The following is a 19253-nucleotide window of genomic DNA, read 5'->3' on the forward strand; positions in this document are numbered from 1 at the left end:
TAAGGAATTATCATGGTCCACACACACCAACACAGTTGTGAAGAGGGCACGACAACGCCTCTTCCCCTCAGGAGGCTGAAAAGATTCGTCATGGGATCTCCGATCCTCAAAGTTCTACAGCTGCATCATTGAGAGCATCTTGACTGACTGCATCACCACTTGGTGTGGTAACTGCTTGACGTCCAACCGGAAGGCGCTAGGGTAGTGCGTAAGGCCCAGTTCCTCCCTGGGGTTGAGCTCCCTGCCATCTAGACCCTCTATACCAGGCAGTGTCTGAGGAAGGCCTTAAAAATGGTCGGACTCCAGCCACCCAAGTCATAGACTGTTCTCTCTGCTAACGCATGGCAAGTGGTACCGATGCACCAAGTCTGGAACCAACAGAACCCTGAACAGCTTCTGACCGCTAAATAGTTGGTCTGGGTAGCAATTGGTTAAATAGTTAACCATCTGCATTGACCCTTTTTGCACTAACTACGCTGCTGCTACTGTTATCTATTTTGTTGCCTAGTCACTTTATACCTACCTATACATATCGAACTCCATTACCTCGTACCCCTGAACATCCACTCAGTACTGGTACCCCGTGTATATAGCCAAGTTATCCTTACTCACTGTGTATTTATTCCTTGTGTTATAGAAAAATATATATTTTCTTTCTCTACATTAAGGGCCCGTCAGTAAGCATTTCACTGTTAGTCTACACCTGTTGTTTACAAAGCATGTGACAATTATTTTTGAATGTCATCTACCATGCTCTGGGAACTGTCATTTCTAATCACTGATGGGGGGGGGGATATATGAGGACAACCGTAACCGCTTTAGGTCTGAAGTTGATGAGGATTCAGTGGTACACAGGGTAGACGGGCACTCATTTAAGTTCTCCTGAGACCTCTGAGCACCTGTGTCTACATGTCATCAGATCTATGTGTGCCTAAATGCCTTCTTGGAAGTGGAGGAGTAGGCCACTAAAAGCATCTGGTGATGCATACTGTGTTTATTCTCTCTTTCTCTCACTCTCGCTGTCTCCTCCTCTCTGCCACTCCTCTCTCGGTCTTCTCTCAATTCAATTTCAATTAAAGGGGCTTTATTGGCATGGGAAACATATATGTTTACATTGCCAAAGCAAGTGAAGTAGATGATAAACAAAAGTGAAATAATTTTCATTGTTTAACGGTAAACATTACACTCACAGAAGTTCCAAAAGAATAAAGACATTTCAAATGACATTGTCTATATATAGTGTTGTAACAATGTGCAAATAGTTGAAGTACAATAGGGAAAATAAATATGGGTTGTATTTACAATGGTGTTTGTTCTTCACTGGTTGCCCCTTTCTTTTGGCAACAGGTCACAAATCTTACTGCTGTGATGGCACACTGTCATATTTCACTATGTAGGTATGGGAGTTTATCCCCAATTTATTTATTTTATTATTTGTGGATCTGTGTAATCTGAGGGAATTATGTCTCTATGGTCATACATTTGGCAGGAGGTTAGGAAGAGCAGCTCAGTTTCCACCTCATTTTGTGGGCAGTGTGCGCATAGCATGTCTTCTCTTGAGAGCCAGGTCTGCCTTCCTCAATAGCAAGGCAATGCTCACTGAGTCTGTACATAGTCAAAGCTTTGCTTAAATTTGGGTCGGTCACAGTGGTCAGGTATTCTGCCACTGTGTACTCTCTGTTTAGGGCCAAATATCATTCTAGTTTGCTCTGTTTTTTTGTTAATTATTTCCAATGTGTCAAGTAATTATTTTTTTGTTTTCTCATGATTTGGTTCGTTCTAATTTGTGTTGCTGTCCTGGGGCTCTGTGGGGTCTGTTTGTGTTTGTGGACAGAGCCCTAGGACCAGCTTGCTTAGGGGACTCTTCTCCAGGTCCGTCTCTCTGTAGGTGATGGCTTTGTTATGGAAGGTTTGGGAATCGCTTCATTTTAGGTGGTTGTAAAATTTTATGTCTCTTTTCTGTTTTTTGATAATTAGCGGGTATCGGCCTAGTTCTGCTGTGCATGCATTATTTGGTGTTTTACGTTGTACACTGAGGAAATATTTGCAGAATTCTGCATGCAGAGTCTCAATTTGGTGTTTATCCCATTTTGTGAATTCTTGGTTGGTGAGCAGATCCAAGACTTCACAACCATAAAGGGTAATGGGTTCTATAACTGATTCAAGTATTTTTAGCCATATCCTAATTGGTATGTTGAATTTTGTTTTCCTTTTGATGGCATAGAAGGTCCTTCTTGCCTTGTCTCTCAGTTCGTTCACAGATTTGTGGAAGTTAACTGTGGCGCTGATGTTTAGGCCGAGGTATGTATAATTTGTGTGCTCTAGGGAAATGGTGTCTAGATGGAATTTGTATTTGTGGTTCTGGTGAATGGACATTTTTTGGAACACCATTATTTTGGTCTTACTGACAATCTGTGCAGAAGATCTAGGTGCTGCTCTAGCCCCTCCTTGGTTGGTGACAGAAGCATCAGATCATCAGCAAACGGTAGACATTTGACTTAATATTCTAGTAGGGTGAGGCTGGGTTCTGCGGACTGTTCTAGTGCCCTCGCCAATTCATTGAGATGTGTGTGTGTGTGTGTGTGTATATATATATATATATATGTATATATACTGCTCAAAAAAATAAAGGTAACACTAAAATAACACATCCTAGATCTGAATGAATGAAATATTCTTATTAAATACTTTTTTCTTTACATAGTTGAATGTGCTGACAACAAAATCACACAAATTATCAATGGAAATCAAATTTATCAACCCATGGAGGTCTGGATTTGGAGTCACACTCAAAATTAAAGTGGAAAACCACACTACAGGCTGATCCAACTTTGATGTAATGTCCTTAAAACAAGTCAAAATGAGGCTCAGTAGTGTGTGTGGCCTCTACGTGCCTGTATGACCTCCCTACAACGCCTGGGCATGCTCCTGATGAGGTGGCGGATGGTCTCCTGAGGGATCTCCTCCCAGACCTGGACTAAAGCATCCGCCAACTCCTGGACAGTCTGTGGTGCAACGTGGCGTTGGTGGATGGAGCGAGACATAATGTCCCAGATGTGCTCAATTGGATTCAGGTCTGGGGAACGGGCGGGCCAGTCCATAGCATCAATGCCTTCCTCTTGCAGGAACTGCTGACACACTCCAGCCACATGAGGTCTAGCATTGTCTTGCATTAGGAGGAACCCAGGGCCAACCGCACCAGCATATGGTCTCACAAGGGGTCTGAGGATCTTATCTCGGTACCTAATGGCAGTCAGGCTACCTCTGGCGAGCACATGGAGGGCTGTGCGGCCCCCCCCAAAGAAATGCCACCCCACACCATGACTGACCCACCGCCAAACCGGTCATGCTGGAGGATGTTGCAGGCAGCAGAACGTTCTCCACGGCGTCACGTCTGTCACGTGCTCAGTGTGAACCTGCTTTCATCTGTGAAGAGCACAGGGCGCCAGTGGCAAATTTGCCAATCTTGGTGTTCTCTGGCAAATGCCAAACGTCCTGCACGGTGTTGGGCTGTAAGCACAACCCCCACCTGTGGACGTCGGGCCCTCATACCACCCTCATGGAGTCTGTTTCTGACCGTTTGAGCAGACACATGCACATTTGTGGCCTGCTGGAGGTCATTTTGCAGGGCTCTGGCAGTGCTCCTCCTGCTCCTCCTTGCACAAAGGCGGAGGTAGCGGTCCTGCTGCTGGGTTGTTGCCCTCCTACGGCCTCCTCCACGTCTCCTGATGTACTGGCCTGTCTCCTGGTAGCGCCTCCATGCTCTGGACACTACGCTGACAGACACAGCAAACCTTCTTGCCACAGCTCGCATTGATGTGCCATCCTGGATGAGCTGCACTACCTGAGCCACTTGTGTGGGTTGTAGACTCCGTCTCATGCTACCACTAGAGTGAAAGCACCGCCAGCATTCAAAAGTGACCAAAACATCAGCCAGGAAGCATAGGAACTGAGAAGTGGTCTGTGGTCACCACCTGCAGAATCACTCCTTTATTGGGGGTGTCTTGCTAATTGCCTATTTCCACCTGTTGTCTATTCCAATTGCACAACAGCATGTGAAATTTATTGTCAATCAGTGTTGCTTCCTAAGTGGACAGTTTGATTTCACAGAAGTGTGATTGACTTGGAGTTACATTGTGTTGTTTAAGTGTTCCCTTTATTTTTTTTTTGAGCAGTGTATATATACATACACACACACGTGCGCACACACAGTTGAAGTCGGAAGTTTACATACACTTAGGTTGGAGTCATTAACTTGTTTTTCAACCACTCCACAAATTTCTTGATAACAAACTATAGTTTTGGCAAGTCTGTTCGGACATCTACTTTGTGCATGACACAAGTAATTTTTCCAACAATTGTTTACAGACAGTGAAATAATCTATCACAATTCCAGTTGGTCAGAAGTTTACATACACTAAGTTGACTGTGCCTTTAAACCGCTGGGAAAATTCCAGAAAATGATGTCATGGCTTTAGAAGCTTCTGATAGGCTAATTTACATAATTTGAGTCTATTGGAGGTGTACCTGTGGCTGTATTTCAAGGTCTACAAGTCAGGTTCATCCTTGGGCGCAATTTCAAAACGCCTGGAGGTACCACGTGTACTATTGTTTGTACAGATGAATAAGTGTAAACACCATGGGACCACGCAGCCGTTGTACCGCTCAGGAAGGAGACGTGTTGTCTCCTAGAGGAATGTACTTTTGTGCAAATTAATCCCAGAACAACAAAGGACCTTGTGAAGATGCGGGAGGAAACGGGTACAAAAGTATCTATATCCACAGTAAAACGAGTCCTATATCGATACAACCTGAAAGGCCGCTTAGCAAGGAAGAAGCCACAGCTCCAAAACTATGTTTTGAGTAAAAAAGGAGGCTTGCAAACCGAAGAACACCATCCCAACTGTGAAGCACGGGGGTGGCAGCATGTTGTGGAGGTGCTTTGCTGCAGAAGGGACTGGTGCACTTCACAAAATAGATGGCATCATGAGGAAGGAAAATTCTGTGGATATATTGAAACAACATCTCAAGACATCAGTCAGGAAGTTAAAGCTTGGTCACAAATGGACAATGACCTCAAGCATACTTCCAAAGTAGTGGCAAAATGGCGTAAGGACAACAAAGTCAAGGTATTGGAGTGGCCATCACAAAGCCCTGACCTCAATCCTGTAGAAAATATCTGGGCAGAACTGAAAAAGCGTGTGCGAGCAAGGAGGCCCACAAACCTGACTCGGATACACCAGCTCTGTCAGGAGGAATGGGCCAAATTTCACCCAACTTATTGTGGGAAGCTTGTGGAAGGCTACCTGACACGTTTGACCCAAGTTAAACAATTTAAAGGCAATGCTACCAAATACTGAGTGTATGTAAACTTCTAACCCACTGGGAATGTGATGAAAGAAATAGAAGAGAGAATTATTTATTTCAGCAACTATTATTCTGACATTTCACATTCTCAAAATAATGTGGTGATCCTAAATCAGGGAATTTTTACTAGGATTAACTGTCAGGAATAGAGGTCGACCGATTTTTATGATTTTTCAACGCCGATACCGATTTATTGGAGGACCCAAAAAAAGCCGATGCCGATTTTAAATAAATAAAAAAAAATATATACATTGGGGAGAACAAGTATTTGATACACTGCCGATTTTGCAGGTTTTCCTACTTACAAAGCATGTAGAGGTCTGTAATTTTTATCATAGGTACACTTCAACTGTGAGAGACGGAATCTAAAACAAAAATCCAGAAAATCACATTGTATGATTTTTAAGTTATTAATTTGCATTTTATTGCATGACATAAGTATTTGCTTGCCTATTGTCCTGTAGCCCATCCCAGCCTTGTGCAGGTCTACAATTTCTTCCCTGATGTCCTTACACAGCTCTCTGGTCTTGGCCATTGTGGAGAGGTTGGAGTCTGTTTGAGTGTGTGGACAGGTGTCTTTTATACAGGTAACGAGTTCAAACAGGTGCAGTTAATACAGGTAATGAGTGGAGAACAGGAGGGCTTCTTAAAGAAAAACTAACAGGTCTGTGAGAGCCGGAATTCTTACTGGTTGGTAGGTGATCAATTACTTATGTCATGCAATAAAATGCAAATTAATGACTTAAAAATCATACAATGTGATTTTCTGGATTTTTGTTTTAGATTCCGTCTCTCACAGTTGAAGTGTGCCTATGATAAAAATTACAGACCTCTACATGCTTTGTAAGTAGGAAACACTGCCGATTTTGCAGGTTATCAAATACTTGTTCTCCCCACTGTATATTATATATAAAATATATATATTTTTTTTAATTATATATTTTTAATTGTATTTATTTGTAATAATGACAATTACAACAATACTGAATGAACACTTATTTTAACTTAATATAATACATCAATAAAATCAATTTAGCCTCAAATAAATAATGAAACGTGTTCAATTTGGTTTAAATCATGCAAAAACAAAGTGTTGGAGAAGAAAGTAAAAGTGCAATATGTGCTATGTAAGAAAGCTAACGTTTAAGTTCCTTGCTCAGAACATGAGAACATATTAAAGCTGGTGGTTCCTTTTAACGTGAGTCTTCAATATTCCCAGGTAAGAAGTTGTAGGAATTATAGGACTATTTCTCTCTATACCATTTGTATTTCATTAACCTTTGACTATTGGATGTTCTTATAGGCACTTTAGTATTGCCAGTGTAACAGTATAGCTTCCGTCCCTCTCCTCGCCCCTACCTGGGCTCGAACCAGGAACACATCGACAATAGCCACCCTCGAAGCAGCGTTACCCATGCAGAGCAAGGGGAACAACCACTCCAAGTCTCAGAGCGAATGACGTTTGAAACGCTATTAGCGCGCACCCCACTAACTAGCTAGCCATTTCACATCGGTTACACCAGCCTAATCTCGGGAGTTGATAGGCTTGAAGCACAGCGAAGAGCTTCTGGGAAAACGCAGGAAAGTGCTGTTTGAATAAATGCTTACGAGCCTGCTGCTGCCTACCACCGCTCAGACTGCTCTATCAAATCATAGACTTAATTATAACATAATAACACAGAAATATGAGCCATAGGTCATTAATATGGTCGAATCCGGAAACTATCATCTCGAAAACAAAACGTTTATTCTTTCAGTGAAATACGGAACCGTTCCGTATTTTAGCTAACGAGTGGCATCCATAAGTCTAAATATTCCTGTTACATTGCACAACGTTCAATGTTATGTCATAATTACGTAAAATTCTGCAAATTAGGCGGCCCAAACTGTTGCATATACACTGACTCTGCTTGCAATGAATGCAAGAGAAGTGACACAATTTCACCTGGTTAATATTTGCCTGCTAACCTGGATTTCTTTTAGCTAAATATATTTCTGTGTATTGATGTTTATGATTAGGTACACATTGGAGCTACGATACGCACCGCATCGATTTACCGCATCGACACGCTAGATAAACTAGTAATATCATCAACCATGTGTAGTTAACTAGTGATTTATGATTGTTTTTTATAAGATAAGTTTAATGCTAGCTAGCAACTTACCTTGGCTTCTACTGCATTCGCGTAACAGGCAGGCTCCTCGTGGAGTGCAACGTAATCAGGTGGTTAGAGCGTTGACTAGCTAACTGTCAGGTTGCAAGATTGAATACCCCGAGCTGACAAGGTAAAATCTGTCGTTCTGCCCCTGAACAAGGCAGTTAACCCACTGTTCTTAGGCCGTCATTGAAAATAAGAATTTGTTCTTAACTGACTTGCCTAGTTAAATAAAGGTTAAAAAAAGGTGTAAAAAAAATAATCGGCCTAATCGGTGTCCAAAAATACCGATTTCCGATTATGAAATCGGCCCTAATTAATCGGTCGACCTCTAGTCAGGAATTGTGAAAAACCGAGTTTAAATGTATTTGGCTAAGGTGTATGGTAACTTCCGACTTCAACTCTATATATCTGAGAGACTCTGGGTTGAGGTCAGTGATAAGGTAGTCTAGGGATAAGCTATAGGTGTACCTACCGTAGGAGTCCCCTAGAAGCCTACCATTGACTATGTACATACCATACTCAGTGTGCAACAGAGCTGCAGGAGTTGTGACCTGTTTTTGTTGTTGTAGTTGTGCCTAGGGGAGCATATGGGGAAGGGAATTTTAATTTTATCTTTATTTAACTAGGCAAGTCAGTTAAGGACAAATTCTTATTTACAATGATGGCCTAACCCAGCCAAACTCGGACGACGCTGGACCAAATTGTGTGCCGTCCTATGGGACTCCCAATCACGGATTCGAACCAGGTACTGCAGTGACGCCTCTTGCAGTGTCTTAAACCACTATGCCACTCGGGAATTATGTCACCTCCAGGTAGGTGTTTGTACCCCTGTGTGCTGAGGTGTCCGGTTCTGGCATTTAGGTTGCCACAGACTAGTATGTCCCTTTCCCTGGAAATTATAGATTTCCCCCTGCGGCATGTTGAAGCTGTCTTCATTAAAGTATGGGATTCTAGTGGGTGAATTTGGTATGTCTCCCTCTCTCTGTGTATGTAATGGAAAAAACTGAAACCTTATTGCCGGTCCTGTTTAGATAAAGCTTCGTCAACCCACTGCCACTTAACCTGCTACTGTGTGTCTGCTGTACAAGCCCCACAGCACAGAGATGACTGTTGCATCTCTGTCTGACCAACATGGAAATGAGGCCATTTAAGACTACTGAGATGCATCCCTCTACTCCAGAATCAACACACACACACACACAGTCATTTCCTGTGTTTGCTTCATTCCATTAAATCTCCTCGGTGCTTAATAACCTAGACACTAATTAGAGTATCTCTGGTCAGGAGCCCTATCGTTGTTGTCATGCCCCACAGTCTGACCTCTGTGCAATCTACCTATATGCTTATATGACAGTGATTTAAAAACAAATATATATAATAATAATTTGTATATTGTCAACGCTCCACTGAAAGTGTGCAGTAGAGATTGTTTCCTAAAGCCTGTAAATCATCTGTTCAGTCAGAGATGATCTCCTCTCCTAGAGTCACATTTAACAGCCTGTCAGAGAGAAACGTGCCGATCCGGTTGGAAACCAGTGCAGACTCAGTTAACTGTGTGTGTGCAGGTTTTCAGTGAAGACGTTGATTGACCGCTCCTGTTTAGACACGATAGACGACTCATCTCCAGAGTTCACCAACTTCGTCTCCATCCTGGAACAGATCCTCAGTCACAGACTGAAAGGTAGAGTAACACACACACATGTGCTAAAAGCCCTTCCCATCTGGACCACTGCAGGGTTGCTGGGTATAGGAGTCAATGTCACCTATAAATGTAGCACTCATTCTCTCCCTTCTTTCTGTCTCCCCCTCCCTTCTCCCAGGTCAGACTATGTGGTTTGGTTATGAGACTCATCGTAGTTTCTGGGACTATGTGAAAGCAGCCTGCAGTAAAGTCTCTCACAGCTGCATCCACAGCATTGAGAGCATGGAGAATGTACGCTCCTCCAGAGCTAAGGTGTGTGTGTGTGTCTGCACGAGAGAGGTTGCTGGTTATGCTGGAAAGCCTTGAGCCATGGACCTTAATGATAACATCAATATTCCCACGGATCTTAAACACACAACTCTCTCAGCCTTTTCCGCTGGATGAAATTACACACAGAACAAAAGACAGCTTTGTTCAGACGCTTTAAACAATAAATACTGTAGTGCTGTCCAAGAGAACGCCACAGCTCCGGCACAAGCACACGCACGTACGCACCCATGCATGCACACTTGCGTGCAGGTGCACAAACTCAATCAGCTGACTGGGGCTAAGTCGGAAGGGCAGTATGTATTTGTATTATAATGATGTCTGTTTTAAAGAGCTACTATGCAGGCCTGATGTATAATGGAAACTTAAGAACTCTGTGTGTGTCCACAGGGTCGGGCGTGGATCAGGCTGGTGCTGATGGAGAAGAGGCTGTCTGAGTACTTCTCCTCTGCCCTGAGGGACTTAAAAACCACCAGGTCTTTCTCTCTGGCACACACACACACAATGGCAATACAAAACACCAGACTGAGTTGAGTGTTTGTTTTAGGTGTTCTGAGGATGGAGCTAGTGTGTGTTCTGAGGATGGAACTTACTGTGTGTGTTGTGTAGGAGATGGTATGAGGATGGGGCCATCATGCTAGGTGAGGAGGCGGGGCTGCTAGCAGATACACTCATCAGTCTCAACACCATTGACTTCAGGTACTCGTATCATACTGTATATTATTTATAGTGTTGCTGAGTCAGAGCTCAGGTTACACAGTAAAGGTCTCAATTGAAGTGTATTTTCCTCTGGTGGTAGCTTCTGTCTGAAAGGGGAGGGGCTGAATGGAAGCTGCCCAGCGGTGATTGACTATACGCCCTATCTGAAGTCGATTCAGAGGTATGTGGGATTCAATCTTTTAGTCCTTTACCTGCTATTATGTACCCTTCCCCCTGTATGTGCCCTATAAATTGAACTCCTACCCCCTCTGTAGTACCCTCTGAAGTGTGCCCTTTCCCCCTGTGTAGAGAAAACAGCATCAGCAGTGATGAGGAGGAGTTGAGGACCCTGGGGAGCAGCGGCAGCGAGAAGAACACCCCTGAAAAGATGGCCGCCAGCACTGCGGAGGCCATCTTAACTGAGCAGAGCAGCTGGGTCTGCAGGTGTAAAAGACTCGAGCAGAAATACCGCATGGCACTGGAACAGAAGGTAACGTCTCAGTGTGTGTGTATTGTACGTGTGTGTGCTGCAGAACACTGTATTGCACTATAGAATGTAGGTGTATTTGTGCCTGAGACTGTGAGGTGTCTGAGGAATAATTGGAAAGTTAGAAATCAAAATGTCAGGCTAACTGTCAGTACTCTCTTGAGGAAATGGAAACGCACACAGCTTGATATCATTCATTCCATCCTCACCAGAGTACAAATTTACAGAGTACAAAATAGTGCCTCCTTCACCAAAACAAAAATCTTCCCTTTATCTGTTTTGCTACTGCAAAAAAATGTAATAATGCAACAACTCACTGTGTGTGTGTGTGCGCCAGTGTTATCTGGAAGAGATGGTTCGTCTGAGAGAGGCCCAGCTGTCTCAAGTGATTCCTCAGAACAAAGCTCTTCAGCAGAGACTAACAGACACACACCTCTCTCACACACTGGAGAAGGAACAACTAGAATACATCGTACTGGAGCTCCAGGACCAACTGTGAGTTTGTGTATCTGTGAGTGGGTGGAATGACCAGCTGTGAGTGTGAAATTTTAACCACAGCGAGAGGGCCAGGGAATGCAGGAGTAGTGCACACAGCTATGTCTTACTATACTTGTGAGGACTTCTTGGGGACCAACAACCTTCTCTGGGATATGTGGGACGCTAAAGTCCCACTTGGCCAAAATCCAGTAAAAATGCAGAGCGCCAAATTCAAATAAATTACTATAAAAATCAAACTTTCATGAAATCACACATGAAAGATACCAAATTAAAGCTACACTTGTTGTGAATCCAGCCAACATGTTGGAATTCAAATAGGCTTTTCGGCAAAAGCAAACGATGCTATTATCTGAGGATAGCAACAGAGTAAACAAAGAGAGAGAAGCATATTTCAACCCTGCAGGCGCGACACAAAACACAGAAATAAAAATATAATTCATGCCTTACCTTTGACGAGCTTCTGTTGTTGGCACTCCAATATGTCCCATAAACATCACAAATGGTCCTTTTGTTCGATTAATTCCGTCTATATATATATATATATATATATATATATATATATATATATATATATATCCAAAATGTCAATTTATTTGGCGCGTTTGATCCAGAAAAACACCGGTTCCAACTTGTGCAACGTGACTACAAAATTAATCAAAAGTTACCTGTAAACTTTGCCAAAACATTTCAAACTACTTTTGTAATACAACTTTAGGTATTTTTTAACGTAAATAATCGATAAAATTGAAGATGGGATGATCTGTGTTCAATACAGGATTAAAACAAACTGTAGCTAGCTTTCTGGTCACGCGCCTCTAACAAACAGTACACTTCAAGTGACCCTCGTTCAAGATGGCCGTACTTCATTACACAAAGGAAAAAACCTCAACCAATTTCTGAAGACTGTTGACATCCAGTGGAAGCGGTAGGAACTGCAAGAAGGTCAATTAGAAATCTGGATTCCCAATGAAAACCCATTGAAAAGAGTGACCTCAAAAAAAAAAAAAGAGAATTCGGAATGGTTTTTCATCGGGGTTTCGCCTGCTAAATAAGTTATGTTATACACAGACATGATTCAAACAGTTTTAGAAACTTCAGAGTGTTTTCTATCCAAATCTACTAATAATATGCATATCTTATCTTCTGGGGATGAGTAGCTGGCAGTTGAATTTGGGTATGCTTTTCATCCAAACGTGAAAATGCTGCCCCCTATCCTAGAGAAGTTAACTCCTAAACCTAACCCTAATTCTAACCTTAACCCTAAACCTAACCCCTAAGACTAAAATAGTTATTTTCACAAGGGAGGACCCGCAAAATGTCCCCACTTCTCTGAGGACTTATACTTACAGGTATAGGAAAGTGTGTGTGCGACGCAAGGTTGTTATTATTAGTTTTAAGCTTGTTATTTGAAGTTCAGTTAGTTTTCTGATCCACTTGTTCTTTTCATTTAGTTTATTTTATGAAGAAAAAAATATATGTTTTAGTGTTAGGGACACTATGGGCCAGTAATACATAAGGTGATGGGTCAGGTCATAGGTTAACCTCTACGTGATCGGTGTTTCCCCCCCCCCCCCCCCCCCCCCCCCCCAACGGGACGGTTGAGCCAATGTGATTAGCATGAGGTTGTAAGTAACAAATAAATTCCCAGGACATATATATATATCTGATATGGGCAGAAAGCTTAAATTCTTAATGTAACTGCACTGTCCAATTTACACTAGCTATTACAGTGAAATAATACCATGTTATTGTTTGAGGAGAGTGGCTATATATGAACTTGAAAATGTATTAATAAACCAATTAGGCACATTTGGGCAGTCTTAAACAGATATGCAATGGTTCATTTGGAACAGTCTAAAACTTTGCACATACACTGCTGCAATCTAGTGGCCAAAATCTAAATTGCGCCTGGGCTGGAATAATACATTATGGCCTTTCTCTTGCATTTCAGAGATGGTTAAAAAAAAAAACGCATGTTTTTTTTCTTTGTATTATCTTTTACCAGATGTGTGTTATTCTCCTACATTAATTTCACATTTCCACAAACTTCAAATGGTTTCAAGAATATGCATATCCTTGCTTCAGGTCCTGAGCTACAGGCATGTATGTCATTTTAGGTGAAAATTGGGAAAAAAAGGTCAGATCCTTGAGGTTTTTAAGTTAGGTTTAAAGGTAGACTCAGCAAGATGACGTAGATGCACCGTGTACACAGTAGTGCATCAATTTCCACAACTATGAGCGTGAGGCTTAACTTCTCCTCTGTTTTGGTCCCGTAGCTACCATGTTGCATCGCGCAAATCTCAATGGCCGTGTTAGAGCGGATCACTTTTGTCAAGCCTTTCAAAGTGTGTTGCATTGTGGGAGAAAAAATGGTCTGACTTGCGCCTACATGTCAACTGCATGAACATTATAAAAATGTGATCAAAGGTCATCGACTGCAAGTTTCTGCTCTTCACCAACTTAATTCTGCAGCCATCGCCTGTATTGTGGGAAGCTCTATTGCCAACCAATCATTAGGGTGTTTTTGTTTGACCCACGCGAACGTGACCAAAGACATGACAAACAGGAACCAATTTGCTGCGATTTATGTATACAGTGGATACATATAAATAAATGTGCTATTTGAGCCTCTCTCTCTAATTGATTGTACACTACTATACTATGATTTCAGTTTGAGTGTGAGATATGGGGAATAGATGTTTATTTAGACATAAAGAAAACATTTTATAAACGATGGCAACACTGCCATGTTGATCTGAGCCTTGCTGTTGGAAAACCACATTACTTTTGGCTGTCGGATGCATCTCCCCTGACTTCACTCCTCGACCTTTGGTCTACAGTCGGTTGCTTTCGGCCTTACCACTCAAACGCCCCCAATATCTGCGGTGCTGCTCATGGCGACGTCGTCTTGCTGAATCTACCTTTAAATATCAATGTGGCCTGCCAGATTCAGAAGCTTCAAAACCCCATTTTATTTGAGTTAATTTTGGAGTCAAAGATAATAGTTTGAAAAACTAAAGCTATACTCAAACAGATTTGTTCATTTTATTTCAGTTTACAGTTTTTTTTCATAATTGGTTTACTGTAATAACCTTGGTGTGATGACTTGGCCTGGGTGAATCATCAGAGGAGATGGTTTGGTGGAGGTTAGTCACAGAGTCTCTAAATTAATGGTGTGATCAATTTGATCTCTTCCTTTCCACCCTCTGATCAATATTTTAATTTGGGTTGTGAGGATTTCCTTATCTTTCCAAATGCTGGGGTTGAAACTGCAGTCATATCTCAAACCAATAATCAGTCAGGGGTATGGATTTACAGACACAACATGGAGAGAAGCGATTACAGGGGGACTGGGGTACGTAGCATATTTTGGGACAATGTTCCAGGAACACAAAATGAGTAGCTAGTGTCTTGACAGTAGAGGTTTATGTCTTTGTGCGTGTATATTTCATCCTGCTCAAGGACAGTGCTGAAGAACCATGACTTGAGGTCTAGACAAGAACTGACCGCACATCTGACCAATCAGTGGCCTTCACCCGGTGCCTTGGATACCATGCTGTACAGGAATAGGGTGGGGCAGTGGGAGGAGTATGTAAACAGGGATAAATTCCTATTCCACAACTTCCTCACTTCCTTACACGCAATAGTATGATTTTATACGGTCTACCCAAATGTGGTGACACAGTATATTTATATATACTGTACCTGTGAGAAGTGCTGTGAAAAAAATATGAATTTTAACATTCCAAATGGTTAGTCCAATGTAGCCATCACACTTTTTAGATGCATCCAGAGAGTCCGCTCTAATGTCTCTGTGTATTCTACAGGAAGAATTTCCAGAGTCTAGAGCAGCTGTCCCAGTCCTCTCTGGAGCCCTCACACACACTCAACCTGGACACTAGACCAGCCAGCTCACACTGGCACCACCATGGTGTGTGTGTGTGTGCATTTCTGTGCTATCCCCCACTACCAATAAATAATAGTTATTTTGTGCATGTGTTAACCCCCTCTTCTGCTCCCCAGGGAAGGAGGACACCTCCTCTCTGATAGGTCTGTGTGGGTCTCTGCAGTCAGTAGCCAGCAATAAGTCACTGGCCAGCCTGAAGTCCAGTGAGTGTCTAGCCAGCCCCACCACAGATGACCAGTCCTGACCTCACCCCGTCCTAGAACAAGAGACCCAGCACATGGTTTGGAGAAAGAGAGCCAGATTTGGATCCTGGAATTGGAACTCAGCCTTTTTAAATAACATTCCACCCCATCCCGTCCTAAACCCAGAGGTCTAACTTCGTCCCCAGGCTCAATTCATAGATTACCAGAGATGCAACACAGGTCGTAGAATCAGACAACTGTGCATAGAGATTTATTTATTGGAATTTCTATGACTAAATCACATGGAATCTGGATCCAGGAACTCTTGAGTTTAAAAAGAAATATTGAAGGAACTCATAGCTCAAAACATGGGAGCTGCAGTCAATAATTTGGAATTTACAACCCGAACTGACCCTGGAACCAGCGCTTCAGTAGTCAGTCCTTCAATGTAAGCGCAGAGCCGTTGGAAAAACCAGGACTATATTGACCAGGACCGACCCCATGTTTATTTATTAGTTTGTTGTATATCTGCACTGATGGGAAAACAACTGCATAGTTGAAAGCCAGTTCCGGGTAGGCATACTGTTGTCACCTATCTTATGTGTTCAGATCACTGCAGACCAAGGAGAATGCCACTTGACACTATTGACCAGACCTTTTGTGTCACTTAAAGGACTCCTCATGATGTAAACATGCTCAGCATCCCAGAGATTGACAACTTGAATGGCTTTCTTTAGGATTTATTTAGGGATGGGTAAGGAGTGTTGAAGTTTAGGGTTTGTTGTTTCTCAACAGTGTTAAAGCCTGTAGACTAGTGGTTCTGTTCATGCCTCATCAACTTGCAGGTGTTGTCCTGTTACCCTGGCAACTTAAGTGAGCTCTACTATAGATGGCCATGGTGGGTCCGACTCAGCGGCCAAAGAAATACATCTCAAAGAATGGACGTATTTAGGTATTTTATTCCTGCCAGAGGACTGGACTATCCTCATTATTTATAATGTTGAAGGGCCTTGAAATATCTAGAGGAGAACAGTGTTGCTTTTATGTTTTCTGTTTCTACGGTCAATCCTCTGGTACTTGACTTGCAGCCATAATCATATTATTGATGGCATTGACTATCTTATAAACCATCAAAATAAAGTCGGACACTCCATATATAAACTCCCAGTAATTTATTGGGTATTTACCAGCGTTTCGGCATCACTGTGCCTTCTTCAGGCACAGACACATTGGTAAATACCCAATAAATTACTGGAAGTTTATATATGGAGTGTCCGACTTTATTTTGATGGTTTATTTGCCATTAGTCAGCACCTCCACACAAACACATTGTTCTGGGTGTGCGCCAGTGAATGTTTTTTATTTTAATTGAATGTATCTCATCCACAATCCGTTTTGGATTTAACCACACAGTATTATGTTATATCTTTATGCGTCATAAAGGGTTTGTATTCTCAGGAAATGTTTCCTGTCCAACAGGGTTAGGTTGAACATAATAGGCTGTATTGGGGTTGCATTTTCTGTCTCTGACTGCTGTGAGATTTATTTTGACCAGAGGCATGTGGGGAAAGTGTTCAGGGTGTGTTCTGTCTCACACACACACACACACAGTTAATAGTATTGTGATATTGCACATTGATTTTATTACTTTTATTTATTTTCTCCTGCTATTTTGAATAAACTACTGTACTAAACAATATATTTAGTCTTGTGTTTTGTTTGAATTCTGTACCAATGTGTATGTTCATTCCCCATGTATACACATAGATCTCCATGTTTTTCCCCTACCACGACCCTAGTGTTAGAGCGGGATGTAACGTTTAACCCAGCAGGCCCCGGTCCAAAATAAAGTCCCTGACAGTAACATTAAACTGGTGTTTAATGACCTGTTCTGTCACCACAGGACTCAAATTAAGCACAACTTACTCCAGCAGCTACTGAGGAGTAGGCGGCCGCTCCAGCAACACATATTTAAATCACTAAACAAGACTGATACAAACAGCTGAGAAAACTAGAGATGAATATTTTATTTTTAGAAAATGACTTATAGATCCCCCCCACTCTCTCTCCTTAAGGAGCTGTCATGTCTTGAGTGCTGTCTCACAGATCAGTTTACATGGCAATGCACACATTTTACTGGCTTCACACACAGATCTCCCAGATATTCTATGTGTATCTGCTCTGTAAGACAGAAGACACAACACAGGACTCAAACTAACTGCAAAACTATTCATCAACACTGTGGTAAGAAAGCTGCTGACTAAACCAGGGTGAGTTTTGAAATTGAAAGTAACCTCCTCACTCCAAATGCCATTAGGGAGTGAGAAAATGGCCTCCCAGGCGTCTGTCCCAGAGAAGGATCTCTCCTGTCCTGTGTGCTCTGAAACCCTCAAGGAACCTGTTCTCCTGTCCTGTGGCCATAGCTGCTGTATAGCCTGTCTGGACTCATACTGGAAACAGATGGAATCATGGGAATGTCCAGTGTGCAGCATAAAATGCTATAAGGATTCGATGGATCTTGCTCTGAAGAACCTGTGTATGCCGGGTGAGAAAGTTTCAGTTAAAAAACATGTCTGCACAGCAAGCTACTCACACTGTTCTGTCTGGAGCATGAAGAGCCTATCTGTTCGGTGTGTGAGGGTTCAAGTAAACATAAAACACATGAGTGTATCCCAGTAGATGAGGCTGCTCTGGATCGCAAGGTACGATACAAAATATCTACTAACATATACAATACATTCACTATAACAGGATCATTCTCTCCTAGCAAATGTCTAGTGCAGAAGAGTTCCTTATCATATTCAGCTACCCTGTCGTACTTGTACAGCCTTGATGTTCTCTTTGAAAAGCAACATTTTTCGAAGGCCTTGTTCTGTTTAGATTGATTAGAATGTGACGTTCTCATAAATCCATCCAATTTTGCATGCAATCATTAAAAGATCACACAAGTAAATCAACAAAATGAATTGTAGGAAGAGCTCTTAGAGACAGGCCTGAAGCCCTTAGAGGAGCAGCTGGAGGGATTTAAAGAAGTTAAACAAAGCTTTGAAGAAACAGCAGAGCTTATTAAGGTAAGACTGCTTTGTAATGTTACAATGCAATATGCATATGAAAGTGTATCAGAATGATTTTTTTAGCATTTGGCTTGAGCCAAAAGGGGTCCCCTAAATGGACATAAATATTACCCAGAAATTATGTAATTGGACAAAAAAAGGGGTACACCTTCCCACGACTGAGCAAAAGCCTTAAACTAAGGATTGTGTGGTTTCATGAGTCTAGAAGTTGATTGTTATATCATGTGTATATGAACCATAGAGGCAACACTCAAGCCAACATTTTAAATAAACGATAAGCAACGAACGTTCCATACAGCCTCTTTAACAGTATGTTTTGAAAAACCTTTCAGATTGATATGAAATATAGTGTAATGCCTGATGATGATACACTGTCTCCAGAGCCAGGCCCAGAAGACAGAAAATCAGATTCAGGAGGACTTTGAGAAACTTCACCAGTTTCTACGATATGAAGAGGCAGCCAGGATGGCTGTCCTGAGGGAGGAAGAGGAGGAGAAGAGTCGGAGGATGAAGAAGATGATTGATGATATGAACAGAGAGATAGCAGCCATTTTAGACACAACGAGAGCCATAAAGAAGGACCTTGTATCTGATGACATCTCATTCCTGCAGGTAAGGACCAATATCTCTGTGTTGTCTAGAGGTTATTTGGGATAGATGTATTGATTATTAACTGATGATTGATTTCAGTGATTACATGTATTATTGATTCATTTGCTCTTTTGTTCACCTGCAGAACTACAAGGACACGTTAAAAAGGTAAGGCTACGTCCTATTTGTCCGCCACACTTCAGGTGAAGGATGAAGAATCTGGACCCTAACCCTAAGTGATTGGCCTCTTCTCTATCTCTGTTCCCTGTGGTTCTGAACCCAACCCCACCGTATCACTAACTCTTGGATATTCTTCTAGA

General features: G+C 42.1%; 1 pseudogene; it reads left to right on the forward strand.

Moving 5' to 3' along the window:
* The first annotated feature begins 9089 nt into the window (after positions 1–9089).
* Positions 9090–16320, forward strand: LOC120047756 (annotated as a pseudogene).
* Positions 16321–19253: the final 2933 nt, after the last annotated feature.

Source organism: Salvelinus namaycush, chromosome 5 (genome assembly GCF_016432855.1).
Source record: "Salvelinus namaycush isolate Seneca chromosome 5, SaNama_1.0, whole genome shotgun sequence".
Lineage (NCBI taxonomy): Eukaryota > Metazoa > Chordata > Actinopteri > Salmoniformes > Salmonidae > Salvelinus > Salvelinus namaycush.